Genomic DNA, 23,491 nt, shown 5'->3' with positions numbered 1-23,491 from the left:
TACACCTTCGGCCATACAATGCTTCATACGGAGCCATTTCAATGCTGCTGTGATAACTGTTATTATAAGTAAATTCTATCAGGGGTAACTGTTCACTCCAATTTCCATGAAAATCTAGAGCACATGCTCTCAACATGTCCTCGAGGGTTTGAATTGTCCTTTCCGTTTGGCCATCAGTCTGAGGATGATAGGCCGTGCTGAGAGTGACTTTGGTCCCCATAGCCTTTTGAAAACTTTTCCAAAATCGTGATACGAATCTTGGGTCTCTGTCAGATAATATGCTTACCAGAATTCCATGTAATCTCACTATATTGTCCATTTACATGGTGACTAATTTGTCCAAATTGTAATTCATTGGCACCGGTAGGAAATGTGCTGATTTCATTAACCTGTCTACGATCACCCATTATCCATCATGATGTCTTGATTTCGGTAGTCCTACTACGAAATCCATGGAGATGTTATCCCACTTCCACTTTGGTATTTTCAATGGTTGTAGGAGTCCTCCGGCCGTTGATGCTTCACCTTGACTTGTTGACAGGTTAAGCACATTGCAACAAAGACAGCTACGTCTTACTTCATTCTGTTCCACCAGTAATTATTTTTCAGATCTCGGTACATTTTGGTGCTTCCAGGATGCACTGAAAATTTCGATTTATGTGCCTCGACCATTACTTATTTTCGAATCCCATCGACGTCTGACACACACAACCGTACTTTCATCCATAAAATACCATTTTCATCAAACTGAAATTCTGGGGCCTTTCCTTCTTGAATTTGTTCTTTAATTTTGAGGATAGAGGAATTTGTCTTTGCTTCAATTTGATTTCTTCTTGAAGGCATGGTTGCACTGAGATAGAAGATAAGCTTACTTTCCCAAGGTTCCTTCGGCTCAAAGCATATGCCACCTTATTTGCCTTACCTGGATGGTAGTTGATTGTTAGATCATAATCTTTTAGAATTTCCATTCACCTTTTTTGCCTCATGTTTAATTCTTTTTGGGTAAATATGTACTTGAGGCTCTGGTGATCAGTGAATAATTCGCACTTTACTCCATAAAAATAGTGCCTCCAGATTTTGAGAGAAAATACTACTGCAGCTAACTCAAGATCATGAGTTGGATAATTTTGCTCATACGATTTTAATTGTCGTGATGCATATTCAATTACTTGTCCTTCTTGCATAAGCACACACCCTAATCCTCCCTTTGAAGTGTCACAGTATATAGTGAAGTTATTTCTGTCCTCAGAAAGAATTAGTACTGGTGTAGATGCGAGTTTCGCCTTCAGGGTTTCAAAACTCTTCTCACATGCTTCATTCCAAATGAATTTTGAATTCTTCTGAGTAAGTCTGGTAAGAGAAATGGCTATTGAAGAAAATCCTTCCACAAATTTTCTATAGTAGCCAGCTAAACCCAGAAAACTTCTTATCTCGGTTACTGTTTTTGGTTGAGGCCAGTCCTTGATTGCCTCTTCTTTCTTAGGGATTACTAACACCCCTAATTCAGAAATTATATAGCCTAAGAACGCCACACTTTTGAGCCAAAATTCACACTTCTTGAATTTGGCATAGAGTTCTTTTTCTCGTAGTGTCTGCAAAGTGAGACGCAGATGTTCTTTATGTTCTTCCTCACTTGATGAGTACTCCAGGATATCATCTATGAAAACAACCACAAACTTATCAAGATATGGCTTGAATATACGGTTCATGAGGTCCATGAATGTTGCAGGAGCATTTATTAGACCAAAAGGCATTACTGTGAATTCGTAGTATCCATATCTTGTACTAAAAGCGGTTTTAGGCATATCCTCTGCTTTGACTTTTAGCTGATGGTAACCTGATCTTAGATCTAACTTTGAGAAAACCTTGGCTCCTTTTAGCTGATCAAAAAGATCATCTATTCTCGGGAGCGGGTATTTATTCTTTATGGTAATCTTGTTTAACTCCATATAGTCAATGCATAGCATCATGCTTCCGTCTTTTTTCTTTACAAACAGGACCGAGGCTCTCCAAGGGGATGCACTGGGTCGAATTTGCTTCTTGTCCAGTAATTCTTGAAGTTGCTCCTTTAACTCCTTTAATTCTACTGGAGCCATTCTGTAGGGTGCCTTTTAAATTGGTGTAGCACCAAGGACCAAATTGATTTCAAACTCTACCTCTCTGTCCGGTATCGTACCCGATAAATCCTCAGGAAAAACATCTAGGAATTCTTGAACAACTAGAATATCTTCTAACTTTGTGGCATCTTCATCCTTGGCTTCATTGATCATTGCCAGATAAATTTCTTCGCCCCATTTTATGGCCTTCCATGCTTGTGAGACAGATAACAGAGTTTTTCGTTCTTTGGATTTCCGGTGATAGATGACTTCTTCTTTAGTCGGAGTCTGAAGTCTAATATTTTTCTTTTGGCAGTCTACTATGGCATGGTTTTTAGCTAACAAATCCATTCCAACAATGATGTCAAACTCAATCATATTGAGTTGAATCAATTCTGCCTCAAAAATCTGTTTACTGATACAAATTTGACAGTTTCGATATACTTTATGGGTTTCGATTGGTTTACTTGCATGTGTTGCTACTCTTAACGCTTCAATAAGAATTTTGTGCTCAAGTTTTAGCTTCTTAGCAAATCTTCTGGACACATATGAGTGCGTAGCACCACAATCAAACAAGGTGTATTCAGGTATTTTATTGAATAAAACAGTACCTGCCACCACTTCATTGGCGTTATCAGCTTCTTCCTTGGTTATTGCATACACCGAGCATTAGTCTTGTTTTCATTTTGTTTGCTGGGTCCCGCCCCTTTTTCTTCGTTGTCAGGACAATCTTTAATTTGATGACCCACCTTACCACATCTGAAACAAGCGCCCGTTTTCTTATGACACTCCCCAATGTGATTCTGTCGACAAGTGTCGCACCACTTTCCCTCCCTATGGCCAGCACGGCTAAAAGTTCCTCTGAGGGACCGCTTGAATAGTTTGGCCTTTTAAATTTGGGACAATTTTGAGTAGACTGACTAGTCAAAGGTCTCTTGTTTTTGTTCTCTTCATCGCGATGTTTGATATCCGTTTCCACGCTCATTGATGCACCCATCAAATCTGCAAAATTTCTTGGCCTGAATACCACCAAAACCGATTGAATTTGACTGCTCAGCCCTTTCTTGAACCAGTGCATTTTCAGAGTTTCATCAGACATGATAGTTGGAACATAGGTTCCCAGATCATTGAACCTTGAGGTGTATTCCATCACCGTCATGTCTGGTGTCTATTTAAAGTTTTCAAATTCGCTCAACTTTTGCAGCCGAAATTCCGCTGGGTAATTTTGCTTCAAAAATTCTCTCCTGAAGGTTTGCCATGTGATTTGCTCCACATCAGCCAAAGATGGTGACACTATTTCGCACCACTTTCGTGTGCGGTCTTCCAGAAACGGGGTCACAACGACCTCTACTGTCAGTCCTTCAGGTACTTCCAATAAGTGTAGCTGAGCTTTAACATTCTTAAGCCAGTTATGACTAACTTCTGGATCCGGGTTTCCATCAAAAGTTGGAACTCGATTCTTCCGGAGGGATTCATAATGATACTTGATTCCTCGCGGTTGTGGTTGTGGTGGCGGCTAGATGGCGTTGGCAATGGGATTCACCATTCCTTGCAAAGTGGCGGCTACAATGGTAGCTATCACCATCATGTCCTCTAGACTGAGGTTCACCCTTGGTGGTGACGGTGGATTTTCGTTCTCATTGTGATTGACTCCGCCGGGGTTTCGGTTGTGTCGGGGTGGTCTGCCTGCCATTTCCTATAAGCATAAAGATTTTTTAAGTGGTTTGTATAAATTTGATCATGTAAAAGACAACAAAATATATATTTCATTAAAAATTTTAAAATCACAAAGTTGTTACATAATGAATAGTTAATTCAACTCTTATACATGGGCATCTTATTCTAGGAGCCTATTCTATTCATCTAAGACTTTTCAGTCGCCCATGTCTCCAATAGCTTCTTCTTCTTCAAGATTCTCCTCGGGGTCTATTTCCATCTCACCTTCGAGATCTTCTAAATTGATCATATCGTGCTGCAACTGATCAATGTGTTGTTCCAATAGAGCGTTTTGATTCATCAAGGTCTTCACTTCTGCTTGCAGTTCTTGAATCGTGGACTGGTTTACATTCTCACTGATTTCTTGTTCTTCAATTTGTTCCTCGAGACGGCGTTGAGTTTTGAGAAGGCTATCATCCCGGATTTGGAGCGTCAAAATCCTATCTTGCGCTTTGTTCAACTCTTGCTTGGTGATTTCGTGTCGAGGTTCAGATTCTAGATGATACGCGGCATAGCGTCTAACGTCCTCGCGCAGTCTTTTCTCCTCCTCTCTAGCCTCACGAAGATCCTCCATCATGCATACGTTATTTTCGTCTAACTGGTAGTTATACCTTTCGAGTTTGTCATTTTTATCTTTCAATGTTTTAATTTCCGCTTCTTTCTCCTAGAGCTGTTTTTGGAGTCCGGTTATAATGCTTTGAGGGTCCATTTTTGTTTCCTATAAAGATGCAAAAAAAAAAATTCATTTTTATTGATAAAAACTCATAAATTTTAAATATACAAAAATTTAAAGATAATAGTATTTTTATTTAGAAATGAGTTGTTACATTCCTTGGCTTTTTAACGCATAATTTATTACAATCATTGTAATAGCCTAGCCTAGTCTATCATATCCCCGCCGTCGCTATCGCTGTCGTCGCCGACTATCTCCATCGGTGCTTCTTTCTCTTCTTCCATGTTCTCTACTACCAAATGCAAGTATTTATTCTGATCCTGCAGCCTATCCATGGTGTCGTGGAGCTTGGAGATATATCGATCTTGCTTGCCATTGAATTCTTTCTGACGCTGGCAAGCCTGAGTAGCACGTCCTCTCTCCGTCTCTACTCTCTCAAGAAAATCCCTGTTCAGCGAAGCCAGACATGCAATGCGAGCTGAATCAGTAGGTATCTGAAGAATTTGGCTCTCAGCCAAGTCCAGATGGTGAGTGAGTCGCTGTACGTCCGCCTCAAGTATGCTCCTAATCTCACTAAGCTCCCGTTTCTCTAACTTTTCCCTGGCAAGTTGCGCCTTCAAAGTTGCAATCTCCCTAGTTTGATTAACTATCGCTAGCTGGAGCATACGAAAGGCAGCCTGAGCACGAGTACGTGGAGCAGCCATTTCCTAACATAAATCGAGGTAGAATATCAGAACAGTAACAAAGGATAGAAAGACACAAAAATAGAAACAAAGTTGTCGGGGAAATTTCGATATTAAGAGCTTGCAGAACGATTGAAGTGATAGGTTTTTGAGTTTCTCAAGAATTTTAGAGAAGAATGAAAGTTGGATTTAGATTGGATGCACTAGGCTTTTGCCAAAATTCGTCAAATTTTTTCTATCAAAATCCCAGCGGGATTATGAAACTGGCGGCTCTGATACCACTTAATTCTCACGCCCCGAGACCGAAGCGTCAGTAACATCCGGCATTGTTTAACAATTACTTGAAAACAATTAAGCCTCGTATCAAAATGCCAAATAACCAGTCTTTTTCATAAATAAAACATTGTCTTTACAATGACAATAGAATAAAATTTACATCAAAGTTGCGGAAGCGAAATAAATACAAAGGAAATCCAACTTTTAATTCTAGATTTCTTGATGCGTTCACCAACCCCAGAATGTTCCTTGCTCTTCAGCATTCACTTGTTCCTCAGTCTTATCTGGGAAGAGATGTAAGGGGTGAGCGTTTTGGGAAACACTCAGCAAGTGGAGGCCGATCGATTTCCATATATACATATAGAACTTAATCTTTAAATCATTTCTTTAATTAACTTTCAAAACTTATTATTTGTACTTATCATAATCGAATCAAATTATACCAAAATTATCAGACGTTTCAGAGTAAATCAGAATCAGATCATAAGCTAATCAGAACGAACAAAACACTGTTACTCTTCTCATTTTCTATGGTCAAATTGTCCTCAATATGTTAGTCCTCTAAGGGGTGAGGCCAGGACATAGTTTTATACCCACTGATGGAGGCAAGACAGAACATGGTTTTATACCCACCAATGGGGGCCAGACAGAACATTGTTTTATACCCACCAATGGGGGCCAGCAGAATTACAATCGTCGTTCCATATACAAATCGAATTGTAACAGTGCAACACATACTCAGATTTATCGAGCAGAACTTTTAAGAATTTTGACAGAATTCAGCAGAATCAAAGAATGTCGAATTTCAGAATAAACTTATCAATCATCGATCGAAATTTTAAAAAAAAAAGACTGTATTTTTCGAAAAAGAATACACACTTTAACGCATGTCATGATATCTTTTACAAAGTTTAAAATTACAAATAAAGTACGTAACAAAAACCCACTTACCAAAATTCGAAGGTGTGCTTCGAGATTTGAAAATTCTCGTACGAAGATTCTTCCAAAATTTCGACAGCACTTCGACGTATTTTTTGATCACTCGGACTGCACAAAACCTTCTCCCTTTTTTCTTGCCTTAGACACCGAAATGGAGAGGAGAGGAGGGGAGAGGGCCGAAACTTTGAGGTAATTTGGTATGAATTTCTTCAAGCCCTAAGGTAGTATTTGTAAGAAATTTTTGACATTTCCCCTAGCCCTTGGTCGTCCCTCTTGTTGCCCAAGCAATGATTAAAAGTAGTCAAAGTGTCATCCCAAGCATCAAGAGTCACCTTGGTTTCCTAAAGAGTCATTTCTTGCATAATCAATTTTTCCAAACTCTTAGCTCATCCTTTAGTTCTTGTCCAAACTCTTAGCTCATTCTTTAGCTCTCTTTTTGGCCCTTTTAGGACAAGCCTGATTGAGCTTCTTTGAGCTGGAAGATCGAGTCCTTGAGCCGGGGTTTTACTCTTCCAGTTACGACTATTCGATGGATGCGGTTATTTCCAGAGCTAATCCGCGAGCTCTGGAGCTACTTCCTCGGGTTAAGTTAGCTGAAATTTTAAGTTCATATTTGAGTTTTATAGGTAGAATGAAAGTTTTGAGCTTAGTTTAAACTTAATTTCGAATTTTTATTTCTTACATGATTTGCTTCGGAAATTTCGGGTTCTTACACATGTGATTTGAACATCCACTGTCCATGTACCAGACTGAGTCTTTGGTTGGTTTTCCTGTAACCTGCAATCACAAATAATAAATAAATTTGGAACTTAGATCTATTTGGGTCTTGAATTGATTAGTCCTTTGGAAACCCATGTTTGGATCATTCGAACTGATCTACCAGTTGTTGTGTTCCAGATAAATTTATCTAATTTGTGTGTGACTGGTGTGTGGTGTGAAGATGATACAGCATGTGTTTGTGATCTGTTCACCTTGTTGTTCATTCGGTAGCGTTTTTGCAATTGTAATAGTTATTGTAATAGCTTTTTTCTGAGTTCTTTTTTACATAACTGGATCGCTTGGGTGACCAGTTGCTTGAATAACTTGAACTCTTGGGGCAATAACCAATTCCGTGTTATTTTGCCGTTTTCATATTTTCAGTTCGCTGCTCAACCCGCTTATTTAACTCAGGTTGTTTATGTATCATGACTGATTTAACAAAGTGAATATACTTTATTTTGCTCATATTTAGTTTTGGCATTGTACCGCTAGTTGAGGGTTCATCTTGGCTATTGAAGCTCAAACAAGTTTTATCCCCAACTGGTTTCTATGACCCTTGCATTTCAGTCAACGTGACTTGTTACTTATTCCTAGTTTGAATTATATCAGTCAGTCTAGACTTTTCTTATCTCAACTGCTGAATCAAAGATTGACTTTCATCCTTTTCAGCTATTATCTTAGAAATCCCCTCTTTGACATTTAATCTTTCAATTGATTTTAAACTATTAGTTGTGTCATTAGAAGGATCAGTTTGCCTAGCCATAGAATCCTCAAAGGAGATAACCAGCTTGAGATACTCTTTGACCATATCGTGCAGTGTGGAAATGAGTTCTTCTCTTGTAAAGTCAATAGAGCTAAAGTCAAATACATGGTCGCTCTTAGATTCCAGCTCTATATCATTAGCCATGAGGCATTTCACCTCCTCTTCATCGCTGGAGCTGCTTGAGCTCTCAGTTTCTGATGTTTCACTGTCAGTTTCAGCCCATTTGACGTGTTCTCTTCAGCTCCCAGAGCTTCGTGCTTTCTTCTGGATCACTTCTTCTCATCCTTGAATCTTTTTCTGTGCTCGAAAGGCTTCTTACCTTTTTCAACTGATCTCTTGCTGTCCTTTTTCGGTTTTGAATAATTAGCAATGAAGTGACCAGTTTTTTCCGCAGTTAAAGCATGCATTTGGTTCCTCATTTTATTCATTCTTGTGATGGTTTCTTTGGAAGGAACCTTAATTTTTCACATGAATTTTCCGAATTTCCTTACAAACAATGACATTGCATCACATCTTAGTTGTTCAGCTGCGCTTAGGATAGTTGTAACTGATGGGACTATTGGTTCGCCCTCCCTTGTTTGCTTCTCAAATTCATTGGATTTTAAATTTGCAGACATGTCATGTAGTTTTAGCTTATTCAGGTCTTTTGATTATCTCATAGCCATAGTTTTGACATCCCATTCCTTGGGAAGGCCTCGCATTTCTTTTGAAGCAATCTTTTTGTTTGAGTGTACCATTCCTAGTGCATTCAATTTGTTTACAATGCAGCTAACTCTTTCATCAATTTCATTTATTGATTCTCCAGCTTTCCTCTTTGATATTATCGAACTTTTGAACAGCAATTGAAAGTTTGTTTTCTTTAGTCTGCTCATTTCCTTCACACAATGGATCAGCTTCTCCAAAATTTCTTGAGTTTATTTACACATTTTGATCTTGTTGAGAGTGTTTTTATCTAGCGTCCTATAAAGAATGTCCTCGGCAACACCGCCCAAGCTTGCCTTTCTTTTATCTTCTATGGTCCACTCATCGTTTGGTTTTTCGATATGATGAGATGCTCCATCAGTTAGAGCAACAACTGTGTTTGCTTTCATAATTTTCATAAGTCCGTCAGTTATGACGTACCACATGCCATCGTCCTATGCAGCTAAATGAGCCTGCATTCTGATTTTCAAATCATCAAACTCCTCTCTTGAGAACATAGATATTACGCTGATTGAAGACATTGTTATAAGTTTGAGCGTATGGAATACTCAAGACAAGATTTTTAACAGCTCTGATACCACTTGTTAGAATTGGTTAAAGATGATGACTTGTTTAGAAAGAGAGTTGAACAAGCACTTCGATTTTTGTAGTCTTTTTCGGATCTAAATCAGTTCTTTAAGGAACTGATTTAGAAATCTTGTGAGTCAATATCAATCAGTTAAATAATTATTGTAATACCAAAATAAACTGAATGATAGATTGAATAAGATTGGATAAAGTATTGAAAACATAACAAATAGAATGATGAACACAGAGTTTTATTGATTTTCGGAGTATTCAACTGCTCCTATGTCACTCTTTCTATATCAAGGATAGGATTTCACTAAAAGACTTTGATTTATTACAAAGATTTGTGATAACGCACTTTAGTTGGACTTATACAATGCCAAACTGAAACTCTTAGCTTATCTTCTTTACTTATCAGGTTGATAACTGAATAACTCTTAGTGGTGTGCAATCGGTCTATTCGGTGACCGACCGAACCGAATAGACCTATAACCGATTTTATTTCCGAATAACCGAACCGACCGAAATAATCATAGAAACCGAACTAACCGAACCGATAATTAAATCGAGAAATAACCGATATTTTTTTAAAAAAATGCGAATTATAACCAAAAAAAAAAGAAAAAAGAAAGCATGAGTGCATGACTATCTTGAACGATACAAACTCGAAGATATTACAATCAAACTTGAAGATATTACGACCAAACATAAACGATACAAACTTAAAGATATTACAATCACCAAAACGTAAGCATGAGTGCATGACTATCTTGAAGGAAATCAAGTCTCTCATCATAATATTATTGTGCAATAGTTGGAGAGCTTTTCTTCATCAAGTTTGATTTTAAGAAAAGGAAACTGCTGCTCCATCATGGGTTGAATGAGTGCTGGACCATGAAAAATTCCTCCAAAACCATCTATTTTTGTGCTTGTCGTGGCACGAAATTACTTGGATTCTGTTCTTCTCAGCATTTGCCACATAATCTGCACGTCCTCGTATCCACAACTTTGAATGTCATTATGCAGTTTCAGAAGCCCGGCACCTCAAGAAACCAAAAGTCCAAAACACACGAAAAAGAACATAAGATAAGAGGCGATAAACAAAGTTTATCGTAGAAAAATGTGTTAGCATCAGCCATGGATGGACATAGAATAAAGTTCGAGAAGTAAGAATTCAGAAGATGAAACAGAGAGCATAAATTCTGTTGTCAAACAAACTGCAAAAATGATATTCAAGAAAACAAAGCCAATCCCGTGAACTTTAATAGATAATTATTTGACTTGCTATACACATAATTATGTCATCTTAAGACAATACTGAATAAATCAAAGCAAACCTACGAAATGAACACATACTTTAGTCTTATAAAAACTTAAAATACTAGGACATATTTATGCAAATTACGTGAATCACCCAGAAAAGCAAAGTAAAATTTAAGCTTGTTCTAGAATTCAAGCTCGATGTACAATCTTCTCATCATAATAAAATACATGACAAAACATATCATTTATCATTCTCACTTACGTATTTCATTTATGATTTATCCACGGGTATTGTTGAGGAAGATGAGTCCAACCCAAGTTTTTCTATCTCTGAAAAAGAAAGTATGACATACAAGTAAAATAAATTAGAAGTTTAGAGCAATAAAGAAATTATAACTATAACATTTTTATAAAAAAAAAACTTACGATCTTCTAGGTTTTCCATATCCTCCAAAGTCTCTTCAACATTAATTGGTATTGGGCATGAACGAAGCCAATCTTGTGTGCAAATAAGGCTTTCCACTATATTAGGAGTCAGTGAACTCCTAAAACAATCAAGTACTCGGCCACCAGTACTAAAAGCAGATTCTGAAGCAACAGTTGATATTTGAATAGCCAACACATCACGAGCAACTTCAGAAAGTATGGGAAATCTATGACAATTTTGCTTCCACCATCCCAAAATATCAAAATATTCAGAATACTTCTCAACCATCTCATTTAGATATCTATCCAATTCTGAAATATTACCATCACAAAAACTCTGTGCCTTTTTTTTTTTGTTCTTCTCAAGAATTGATTGTCTTTTTAAAAATGTTTGACTTGCACTTTTTTGCTCAACGTCATTTACTTGTTGAATAGATAACACTTTTGATTTGCTTCCTTGAGGCTCCATCTTCTCCTTGTAATTTTTATACAAAGAAAGCAAAGTTTCTTTTACTTTCTTTCCTACTATTGCACCCATTTCATCTCCATACAATTCTAACAACATGAATTAAACAAAATCCAATTTGTGTCTTGGATCGAGCACCACCGCAACATAGAGTAAATTATTCATTTTCTCGGGATCTCTCCAGTACTTGTCAAATTTTTTTTTCATTTTCACTCCCATAGAATATACACCAAAATCGTCATTTTCTTTCCACTCTTTCAATATTGTGTGAATTAAACTAATCTCATGTGCAAAAGTATTGAATGTGACATACAATGAACCTGAAACTTTAAAAGTTAGTTCATAAAATATTTGTAATAAAACAGCAAAAGTCCTAACATTTTCCCAATCGACACTAGTAGGCCTCCCATCGAAAGTTCTCATTTCTTTTTTAGGTTTACCATCTGAACCGAATGCCACCTCTCTATCATCATTGACAACATCAATCCATTTTGTGAGTTGAAGATCCAATTTATAACATGGATCTTGTTCATCTAATCTTTCGAAAGCCCTTTCAAATTTTTGAGCTACATTCAACATCAAGAAAGTTGAGTTCTGTCACACCCTTACTCTATACTTAGCATAATTACCATAATCAAAATAAGGTTTGAATGATATAACTATAGTATGAAGCAAATCAAACAAGAGGCATCACTTTGACCGTTTATAAAAATTTTGGCATGATGTCCCTATATTTTGTATACACCAAAAACTCAAGCAATACTATTTATACACACATATAAACATATTCTCATATACAATCATACTTTGTATCATCATAGATAACATGGAACTTGTTTCAAACCCTGACATAAAATTTACTACAATACATATGCGGAAGCTATACAATAAGATATCCTGGTTCTTGTCGAGGTAAGGCACGTCACAGGCATCCATTGGCGAACCGGCATCCTACGTCTCTTCAGTACCTGATCCTGTAATACATGAGCTACGTGAGTTTATAAAACTCAATAAGTTGGCACTTATACGTACCAATATGTGTCGAAAGAACATACATATCAAGTCGTGACAACAATGAATCTTTAAATCATGTCATATCATAGCAAATATTCATGTTCATCTTTGTACTTGAGCCTCATTAGTTGACCTGTACTACCGTGCTTGCTTTATTATATAGCTACTACTGTGTTGGACGTCAGGGAGCAACCTTTGGCAACCCCACGCCCCATGAACATATATTGGCCAATAGGTTTGGTGGACTTAAAACCACCCATGATATCAACAAGCTATATATCATGTAAAAAAATCAATCATTTTCTTTTCGTGTTCATAACATAGCACTCATCACCAATATTCATGAGTTTCTTACATATTTAATACATAACAATGGAATATGATGCTATATTTTCATCAATAAGATACTAACAATGTACATATAGCAATAATCAATGGGAAGTATTTGAAATCATAATATTACTCATGTATTACTTCAAGAACATGTCAACTTACTGTCCAAGTGTATGAATACTTGTTTGAGAGGATGTTTTTCGTTCTTATACTGTCAAATACATCAATAAACCAATCACCATGTATATACTAGGTGAAAATCACTCATTTATTTTCCTCTACATGTATAACAAGCAAAAGAGAAGAAAACTTACACCCTTAGGAAGTTATTGTGATACAGAACTTAATTCTAACTTCAAAATGATGAAAGGAATGAAGAAGGGAGCGTTTGGGAGGAAGTTTTCTAGGTTTGCTTCGTGTTCTTGCTGAGGAAGAAGGTAAGAATAAGAAAATTGCTTAGAAAAGTCGATCTTTATCTTTTTATACACTGCTGGGCGCATATGCGTGACTTTCCGGGCGCATATGCGCGGCCCGTTCTGCCCACCCGGCGCATATGCGCGATTTCTGGCGCATATGCACGCCACATTCTGCTGAAAAACTCATTTTTAACTTCCGAATTAGCAAAAGTGGTCAACATGAAAGTTGTAGTCCTATGTGTTTACTTGCATCTCCAATTGACCTCATGTCATTTAAAGATCTAAATAAAAATTTATGCTCATTCTCCCAACATGTGTCAGTGTAGGAACAACGATACACATGACACATTTCGGGCCATTTTTGGCTCCTCTTTCCTAATGATTTGAACAAAACTCAAAACATAAAAATTGTAGAATTATATCTTAGCTTTCTAATGGTTATGGCTTCGCACAATTTGGATAAAGATTCAAATCAGTATTCTAAAACTCGTAAAACCTACCACAATTTCATCTCATTTCCTATCAACTTCCTTACCCTACTTCTACATACACATCTTACTATCACTATTTTAACACATATTCATTCTCAATACACCAGGGACAATATAAAAATCATATTCAATCTCAATATCGATACCTCAATCAACATGTAAAAGATAATGAGGCAAATAACTACATAATAAACGACATAAACGTATTATTATCATTTGTACGAGTAATCGGACATTACAAGTTCCATCTTGTTGATACGTCAAGACATAAAGAATTCTTGCTTTCAATTTTTTCAATCTTCACACATTCTTTAAACTTGTTTAATCTAGAAGGAGATTGTTTAACATATTTCACTGCATCTCTGACCCTTGTCACTGACTCACTCATATCTTTCAAGCCATCAACAACAATAAAATTGATTATATGAGCTACACACCTCATATTTATGCACTCTCCCTTTAAGATAGTAGAATCCCAATTTGCTATCTTTCTTTTCAAATTAATGATTGCGACATCATTTGAACTTGCATTGTCAACCGTAATCGTCAAAATTTTGTCAATTCCCCAATCTCTTAAGCATATCTCAATTGATAAACTAATGGACTCACCTTTATGACTTGTAACTGGACAAAAATTGATAATCTTTTTTTGTAAAGTCCAATTTATATCAATAAAGTGAGCTGTCAGACACATATAATTGATCTTTTGAATCGATGTCCATGTATCTGTTGTCTAACAAATTTTTTGTGATGAATTTTTTAAGAAACTTTTTAACCTTTCTCTCTCAACTTCATATAAATCAACAATATCACGTGCAACTGTCCATCTTGAAGGGATTCGAAACTTTGGACATGTTATAGCCATAAACAGTTTAAATCCATCCCCTTCTACAAATTTGAAAGGGAGTTCATCAACCACAATCATTATAGTCAAAGCTTTCCTATATACTTCTTGATCAAATTTCCAATTAGTTAAACACGCCTCACTGTATTTTGCACCTTGTTGTAGACTTAATTGTGCTTGATTTGTCTCAATAACATGTGGGTTTTTTCTACACGAATTAATATGTGCCCTCAAACTCGCTGTTCCATTTTTATATGGATCACAATAAAATTCTTTCTCATAATAGTTGCATTTAGCTTTAGTTTCATTTTCAGAATTGGAAAATTTTGTGAAATGCTCCCATACCTCACTTCTTGGTTTCATTGCTTTTCGTTTGGTTGCCTTCACTTTAGAATTCACGCATGTTTCTATTCCAATTGAAGGTTGTGGAATGGAACAACTATCATCAATATCCATGATTGATATATCTTCTTGCCTTGACATCTACAATTAAATCATAAAATTTTTCATCAAAATAACAAATAACAAATCAATCTTGAAAAGTAAATCAATTTTTTGCATAAATATAACGTTTAATATATAGCTTTGTTTACTTAAAATTTTGAGTGACCATTCTTTATCAAGAATTTTTTTAAAATGATACCAAATTTAAAGGTTTTTAAACTAAGTTATGCGTACAACTTATCACAAAACTAGACTGAAATTGAAGAGTAATCGAGCCCTAACACAATATTCCATATCACATAAAGCCAAATCTCCACATTGCTCGAATTGAAATCCCATACCCCATGAAAACTCAAGAACAAACACACGCGAATATTGAAGAAAAATCAGAAAACCAAATTTTTACACAACCCCAACAAAGCAAAAACACCGAATGGTCAAAGCATTTGGTAACAATCATCCAAAGTTCAGAACCCACCATTACAGGTAACTGTGCGCGTCAGCATTCAAAGAAATGTGCGTAATACAGCTACATTTCAAATGGAAGAACTGAAAAACAACATAATTATATTTTAAACAAAATGTGCAGTGTTTGTATTTCGAAGCCTTTCATTTGTATGACATACAAACACTACAATCCATGTCCAGTGTTTGTACTATAAATGAAAAACTTAAGATTTAATCCTAAAAAGACTATAAAAAACCAACCCAACACAAGTACACAACAATGACAGAAGAATCAATAAAACCAACATCGTTACCTTTGGCTCACCAGCTTGTTTTCGTTGTTGAACAGCCCGCTCAACACTTGCCTCCCGCATTCATCCGTCAGCTTCGAAATACATCTATGTGACAAGTAGTCGAATGCAGGGTATTATTCTGCGTGAAATTTCCTTCGCTTAAGATGCCTTCCAAAATGAAAAATTGCAGGCTATCTATCTCAATTCTCACGGCAGAATGGCAATGAATAATAATGATGTTAGGTATTAGGTCAAATGAAACTTATAATGGGTTGACAAGTTTGGCCCATATATGAAAAATTAGGCTTCTTTACAATAAATTTTTAATTACACATATACAATTTAAATTAATATAAATGATAAATCGGTTTTTTCAGTTTAACCAAAGTTTTTAAATTAAAATCGAAACCGAACCGAATTAACCGAAATAACCGATTTTTTAAAATTTCAAAACCGAACTTCCGAATTAACCGAACCGATTTTTCTGAATAATTTGGTTCGGTCGGTTAATTCGGTTTAACCAAAATTTTGCACACCCCTAATAACTCTTGTAAGTATCTTGAATGCTATTATTACAACAATGAAATAAGAGCTAAATTATGCTATTTGTAAACTAATAATCTTCAGAGTAAATCGCAGATAACTGATAGTTTCATTTTTTTCTAGTAACCTTTTTTCAACTGAACTTATCAGCTATAAATAGTCTTCGATTCCAACGGTCACATTGAATGTACCTAATGGTTAATATCTGTTGAATCGTCTTCTAGTTCATGTAGACAACTTTATTCTGACAGAAGTACGATATATCAGAATCTTATGTTTCATATGTTATGCTTTGGTACAGACTGTCAGTTTGTCTACAAAGTATTTCAAAATACAGTCGATGACATGGCCAACTGATCAGGAGACAAAATGGTCGACTGATCAGTTCACCTGGACGAAATCAGTTCTAACTAATGTCTTCGTAGTTTGAATACTTCAGTTGAGATAAGTCATTTCAATTCAGTTTTTGCGAAGTCTTCAGTTTTGATCTTCAACTTGTTTACTGAGCTTCGAGACTTATTTATTCTTATAAGAACTTTAGTCTATTAACTTCTGTTTTTAATCCATTTAATTTTAGTAAGTCTCTTTTCAGTTACGAACTCTCAGTTACGCCAGTTCATTTTGGTTATTCAATTCTTTAACACATTTGTTTGTCAAACTCTGAAACTTATAAATTCCAACAGAGCCCAACTAGATGATTATGATGCCGAATAATATCAGCCAATTATAATTTCTAAAAAGTAGAATCAAATTTCATCCCTATGCAACTTCTCCGTGTTTCGCCTCTCGTTTAATAAGGACCCAATAACATAACGACATTTATTTTCACGTGTCAAACCGACCCATCGATATTGAATTGTAGTGGACGATCGTCATGAGTTCTCTCAATAATATGAACCAAAGTCATGGGAGTTCCACTAAATTGATATCATATATTCGGTGGAAGTCACAGCTTTCGAGCGTCCAGGCCTCACCAATTACATGAGTAAGACACTGACCGCACGTAGCGTTCATCATGCAACCATGGTTGATAAAAGACAAGAATAAATTAAACTCTTTTAATTTTTACTTTTGCGGTTTGATATAAATTTTGAATCTTATTCAAAATGAGAAATTTTAATTTTTAAAGTTGTCTCATCATTTTAATTTAAAATCTCGTGCCACGAGTTTGTATGTTTGCAGGATTCATGCAACTATATTATTTCATAATCCACATACATGCATACTACTATATATCACATACATATATCATAATATTACATTCAATAACAAAAATTAATAAAGATGATTGATCACCAACTCTATTAGATCCATGTGAGACAGACATGGATCTAGACGCATAACTTAGGTGAATGCAGTGATGCAAATACAATTTATTACAAGAATTTCTAATATTTGCATGTCTTCATCTTGTGCATCGGGCCCATCATTTTTAAGTTTTAGTCTCCCACTGTTTCTAATAATTACATTTGAATACCCATGGCACATAAGGAATATATCTCTTGGGTGGAAACGGACCATAAATCAGACTTACTTTAATAATATCAAATATTAACAAAATGAATAAAACAGTAAAAAATCCTAACATACACCATTCACATTGGTCAAGACTCTCGATCATCTATCATACATTTAATATCACATATTAACATTAATTAATTAAATTGATTAAATCACCCATCTAGTAATTTTATTATTAACCATCATAATTATTAAAGAAGTTAATAAATTATTCAAATTTATTCAATAATAATTGATTTCTTGTAAAAACTTATTTTTACTGAAATTAATTAAAATCATATTCTAATTATTTATTTTATAAAAAAATTATTAATTTACTTAAATTTATTTTTAAGGAAAAATTGAACAAATTTTCATAAAATATCAATTTTATCCAAAATTTTGTAAAATCAGCAAAACGCACCCTTGGCCCGAAAAATTCAAGCCCATGACACAGCACGATGTCCGAGACGTTCTCGGTCACCCGCCCGCTGCTCGATCAGATCGGCCGCTGGCGAGCACATTGTGCGCAGGTGGTAGCGCGGCCGTCGCGCTGCACTTCGTGTCGCTGTGCGCAACCATGCGCGTTGCGAACTGCCCGGAACTGTTCCAGGCCGCTCGATTTTTTTTATGATAAAAATTAAAATTTCAATGGTGCATCAATTTTTTTGGATAATGTTCATGTGTGGTTAGAAAAAAAAAATACTCAACATGAAAATTAAACCATACAATATAATGAACATGACACTGATATCATTGTTGGAAATCAATTTTTTCTTATCTAGAATACAGCGGAAGTTTTTAAAAAAATTTATTTGACATTCACATAATATCTTTGGACACTCGTATGGTTTGAAGAAAATAAACATTCATAGGGCGTTTATGAATATACCTTGAATAAATAAATCACTTGACACAACTATTTTGGGATTAGCAGAGATAGCTTTTATAGTATTATCTACGAACTTTGAAACTTTTCTTCAATCTTCAATCCATGACTAGAATATTTTTTCCTTCTCTAAATTGCACTGAAAAATTTAGAAGAGATTTAACGTGGAGTTTAAAAACAAAATTGACGGCTCAAACTCTAATTTTTATTGAAGGTGGCCGAAAATATGGATAGGTTGGAGGAGAGTAATTTCGAAAATTTTCAATCAATGGAGGCTAGGGTTTGTGGCCCTTTTAAATCACGAGTCTTTAACCTAGTTTCCTTAATTATAGGTTTAGGATTTCTTAATTAGAGAAAACATTAATGTTCTTAGTTAATTAATTTGTCTAGTCTAACTAGTTTAATTATTTAGTACTTCAAATTTCATTAAGAACTTTAATTAATTAACATATTGGACTTGTACTCCTTAAGCCTATTATACATACTCCCGTTACATTTAATTTAATATCTCATAAAATCAACCTTTGAGTTTGATAATTTAAACTCTCAATTTTCTATAAATTCAAGTTCTTGAATTTATTCTCTCCAAATTGTAATTATAATAAATTAAACTCTTTGAATTTACTATATAATAATTTTAGATAAATTCAATTCTTTGAATTTATTGTCTCAACGGGAACAAATGATCAAGTACTTGTGTGACCTTCAATGGTTCAATGATACAGCTAGCTGCGAATTCACAACTTTTTGTGATTCAAGACATTGTCCTTTACTCGGCCTTACCTTAATCTGCCACATTCTATGTACCAACATTTGATAATGAGAAAGCCAGAAATCATTGTTTGATTAAACCCATCGAATCATGGTAAGAGCGTCTAGTAGCATCGCCTCATGATTCCGTAGATATCACTGATAGTTCCTGCAAGAACCAATGAGTTAAAATTAACGTAAAGTACGGTCCCTTCATCTCATATATCTCGATTGAATTTTCAACCATTTTTTCATCGAGGGTTGTATATTAAATTCGATAGTTATGTGATACGTTCATGAAATATTCATATCATCATCACATCCACGACTAGAGAACTCTTGTCCCTAATGTACATATTATACTCTAGAAAGAAATTTCATGCACTACTATTTTGTTAGATCATATAGGATATACACACCTGTAGGTGAGCCGTGAATTCCCGACTACAACGCACTGGCTCCTACACATGTCGTAATTTCACCCAACCTCGCCACCTAGTGACTCTCGCGGAGTCGGTAAACGAGTCAAAGCACAATCCTAGTATGTAGAGCCTCAGTGTTGTAACGGGTCGTAAGGACTAATGATGTATAATCATAACCACATACTTTTCCTCTCGATGGATGATAACCACTTGGAAAGTACGAGGGAGGGTTGTTCGGTATAATCATCATATGATTACCCATTTGCATTATTAGACATCTCTATGTATTTTCCATGAAACGCGGTACACAACTAAATCGATTAGGAACGAATTTAGAATATACAGTGTTTTAAAATGAGTTTCAAGATCGGAGTACAATTCATTTGTATTAAATTATAATCGAGGTATTTATAAATGTTTTTAGCATGGGTATACTGATAAAGCAAAAGGAAACCATGAAATATAAATTATATTAAAATAAATACAGTTTATTACAATTGAGTCAATAAATTCTTTAGCCAACCGTTGACTTATAGGACATCTACTTTAACAGTACATAGAACATCAATTTCGATTTTACTCATTTTCATTGGAAGGTTGACGGAGTACAGAAAAAATATGAAGCACAAAAACTATTATGAAATTTTTTTTTGCCAAAAATATTACTTTTTACCTGGATACAAGTCGTTATATTTGTGATACAATTTCACATTAGTCATAATCAAGATGAAATGTCATCGAATTTTACTGATGTGATGACAAACATTACTTACATACTCAATGTCACGTCAACACTAGGAAAATAATGCATGTGTGTAAAATAATATATAAATATTATGAAATTTATGTGTGACAAAAATTTATTTTATAAAGTATGTAGTTTATTTATTTATTTTATAAAATCATATATATAATTGATATTAATAGAGAAATATAAAAAATTAAGTTAAAATATATTTTTGATATTTTGAAAGAAGCTCCACCGGCGTACCAATTTTATGATTACATTTACTTAGGGGTGTCAATTCGGGTGGGTTGGGTCGGGTCGGGTCGAGTTGAGCAATAATACTATTCAAAAATTGTCCAACCCGAACCCGAGCCAACCTGAAAACTGTCGACCCGAAAACAAACCCGAATCAACCCGATCCACCCGATTTTGAATTTTTTTTAAATTTTTTTTAAAAAAAATAAAATTTAAAAAATAATATTTTAATTTAAACACATAATAACAAAATCTCTGACATATATATGATTTAAATTTGAAAATTTAATTATAAAAAAAATAAATTATATTTACTAAATCAAATAAACTATTGTTTAAAAAATAAAAAATATTCAAAATAAATATTAAATTATGAAATTTATGATATAAATATACAATAAATATTTTTTCAGACATGTAATATATTAAAATGTAGGTAATATTTATTAATTATATTTTTTTAAAAAAAATTAAAATTTTAGGGTCAACCTGGTTGACCTGAACCCAACCCAACCCGATCATTTTTTTCGGGTCAGCTATCGGGTCCAACCCGATCTGACCCGAAGCCGAAAACTCCAAACCCAAACCTGATTTTTTCGGATTGAAGTGTGTCAGATTGGTGGGTCGTGTCTAGTTTTGACACTCCTACATTTACTCGAAGTGATTAATATGGGATAAGGCGCAGAGTTTGGTATCATGGATTCCCTTGGATTGTGTGTTATTTTTCATGTTAATACATTGTTTGATACATTTTTTATTAAACCAGCCCAATGTACTCTATTAAGGACTAGATTTCATTAAACAGGTTAAAATAAGCTCATGCCTCACCCCAATACTATTAAACCAGCCCAATGTACTTTATAAAGGACTATATTTTATTAAACGGGTTAAAATAATATCATGCCTCACCCTAATACTAATAATCTTTGTTTCTATAAAATGGGCATTTCTTATAATACCCTTTCCCCCAACCAAAAAGCCAAACATAAAAATCCTCCTCCATCTAAACTACGATATATGAAGAAAGGGGCTTGATTTAGGTTTTTCTCTCCACGGTGAAATTTTCAGAAATCAGGTAAGTAGTTTTGAAAGTCTTTGTTTAAGACATTTATTTGCACATGCTATTTTAAAAATGAAGTTTTGTTATGTTAAATTTTTTTTCTATCACTTGCGAAAATTTCAGAAATCTGAGGAGGTTCGCTGTCTCGATAAATTTCTTATGACATTTCTTTATGTTTATGGTTTTTGAAAAATGATGTTTGTTTTCTAGTTTGTGTTGACATAATTGATTTCAATCTTGTCTTGGTTTCTGATTCCTTTTTCTCTGTTTCAGGCTATTGTTGTATCTTGTTTTTGTAATATTATTTTTCTCATGAGCTTTTTTTTATTTCATTTATTTGAATTCAACAGAATCGAAGGCCAAATCTGAATTATCATATCTGAATTTCATGCTTAGTAGATGTCAAATACGTTCATATAAAATTAATTGAATTATTGTTTTTTAAATATGTTAGTGATGATGTTGTTAATATTAAATGAAACTATTGATGTCGTTCAACACATTAAACTATTTTACTTCTCAACGGGATCTAGAAAGTTAGCACTTGTGCGACCCTCAATGGTTCATTGATACAACTAGCAGTGTGTTCACATCTCAATGTGATTCAGGACTAAACATATTTTTACATGAGCATACCCTAATTGTTCCATTCTTACTTATCAACTCCTTGATAATAAAAACGTCAGAACTCAAGTCTGATAGTAACCAACCAATTATGTTAAAAACCTAGCAGCATCGCTTACATGATTCCCTAGGTATCAAATGATGGTGCCTACAAGAACCATTTTATTATGGTTAGCGTACAGTACGGTCCATTCATCTCATATATCCCGACCGATTCGACAACCATTGGTATATCGAGAGTTGCCAAAGAATCGATACTATGTGTCATGTCGTAGTTGCATCGATGGTGTAATATAAGAAACCCTTTTCTTAATTACCACCAACACTTTGATTAGAGATTTCAAATTACATACACATGAGATCACATAGAATATCCATACCCGAATGTAAGCAGTGAATCCCCGACTACAATACATAGACTCTTATATGTTTCGATAAAACACCCAACCTCGCCACCTGATGACCCCATATGAGTCGGTAAACAAGTCAAAGTGCAATGCTAGCATATAGAGCAGACAAGTAGGTAAAATTTCTTCTTATCCTTAGTTTTCCATTCCTCTCTGGGATTTTATATGCGATGAGATGCCCCATCAGTAATGGCAACTGCTGTATTTGCTTTTAGGATCTTCATGGGACCTTCAGTAATGACATACCACATGTCGTCATCTTGTGCAGCTAAATGAGCCTGCATTCTTATTTTTCAGTCGTCAAAGTCTTCTCTGGAAAACATCAGTATTTTATTGAATGAAGAGATGTTGATTAGTTTTGTGAATAATAGTATTCTGAGAAAAGATTCAACTGTTCGGATACCATTTGTTAGGAAACACCAAAAAGGGAAAAATTGTTGGAAACTTAATTTTGGTTGTTTGACAAACTAAGTATTTAATTTATTGGACTAAACTGATCAAGAAGTTTGAAGTAACTGAACTACATAAATCAACTGACAGTTGCCTAACTGAAGATTAATACGCAATTTATCGAAGGCAACTGAAACCAGCTGAACTGAGCTTACGAAGTCAACTGACTGATCAGTTGATATATTCAGTTGTGAGATTACCAGTGATTGCTTATCATCAGTTGTACACGTCATCAGTTGGAGAAAAGGACATC

General features: G+C 34.9%; 1 long non-coding RNA gene across 1 annotated transcript; it reads right to left on the bottom strand.

The window, feature by feature from the left end:
* Positions 1-9,865: 9,865 nt before the first annotated feature.
* Positions 9,866-15,802, bottom strand: LOC140972178 (uncharacterized). Its single transcript, XR_012174454.1, has 3 exons — positions 15,633-15,802; positions 14,773-14,910; positions 9,866-10,217 (listed from the first exon to the last, which is right to left on the bottom strand). It is a non-coding gene; the product is annotated as an uncharacterized lncRNA (long non-coding RNA).
* Between the last annotated feature and the right edge of the window lie 7,689 nt (positions 15,803-23,491).

Source organism: Primulina huaijiensis, chromosome 3 (assembly GCF_012295235.1).
Source record: "Primulina huaijiensis isolate GDHJ02 chromosome 3, ASM1229523v2, whole genome shotgun sequence".
Classification (NCBI taxonomy): Eukaryota; Viridiplantae; Streptophyta; class Magnoliopsida; order Lamiales; family Gesneriaceae; genus Primulina; species Primulina huaijiensis.
The sequence above is the reverse complement of the archived record's forward strand: the minus strand, read 5'-3'. Positions and strand labels throughout refer to the sequence as shown.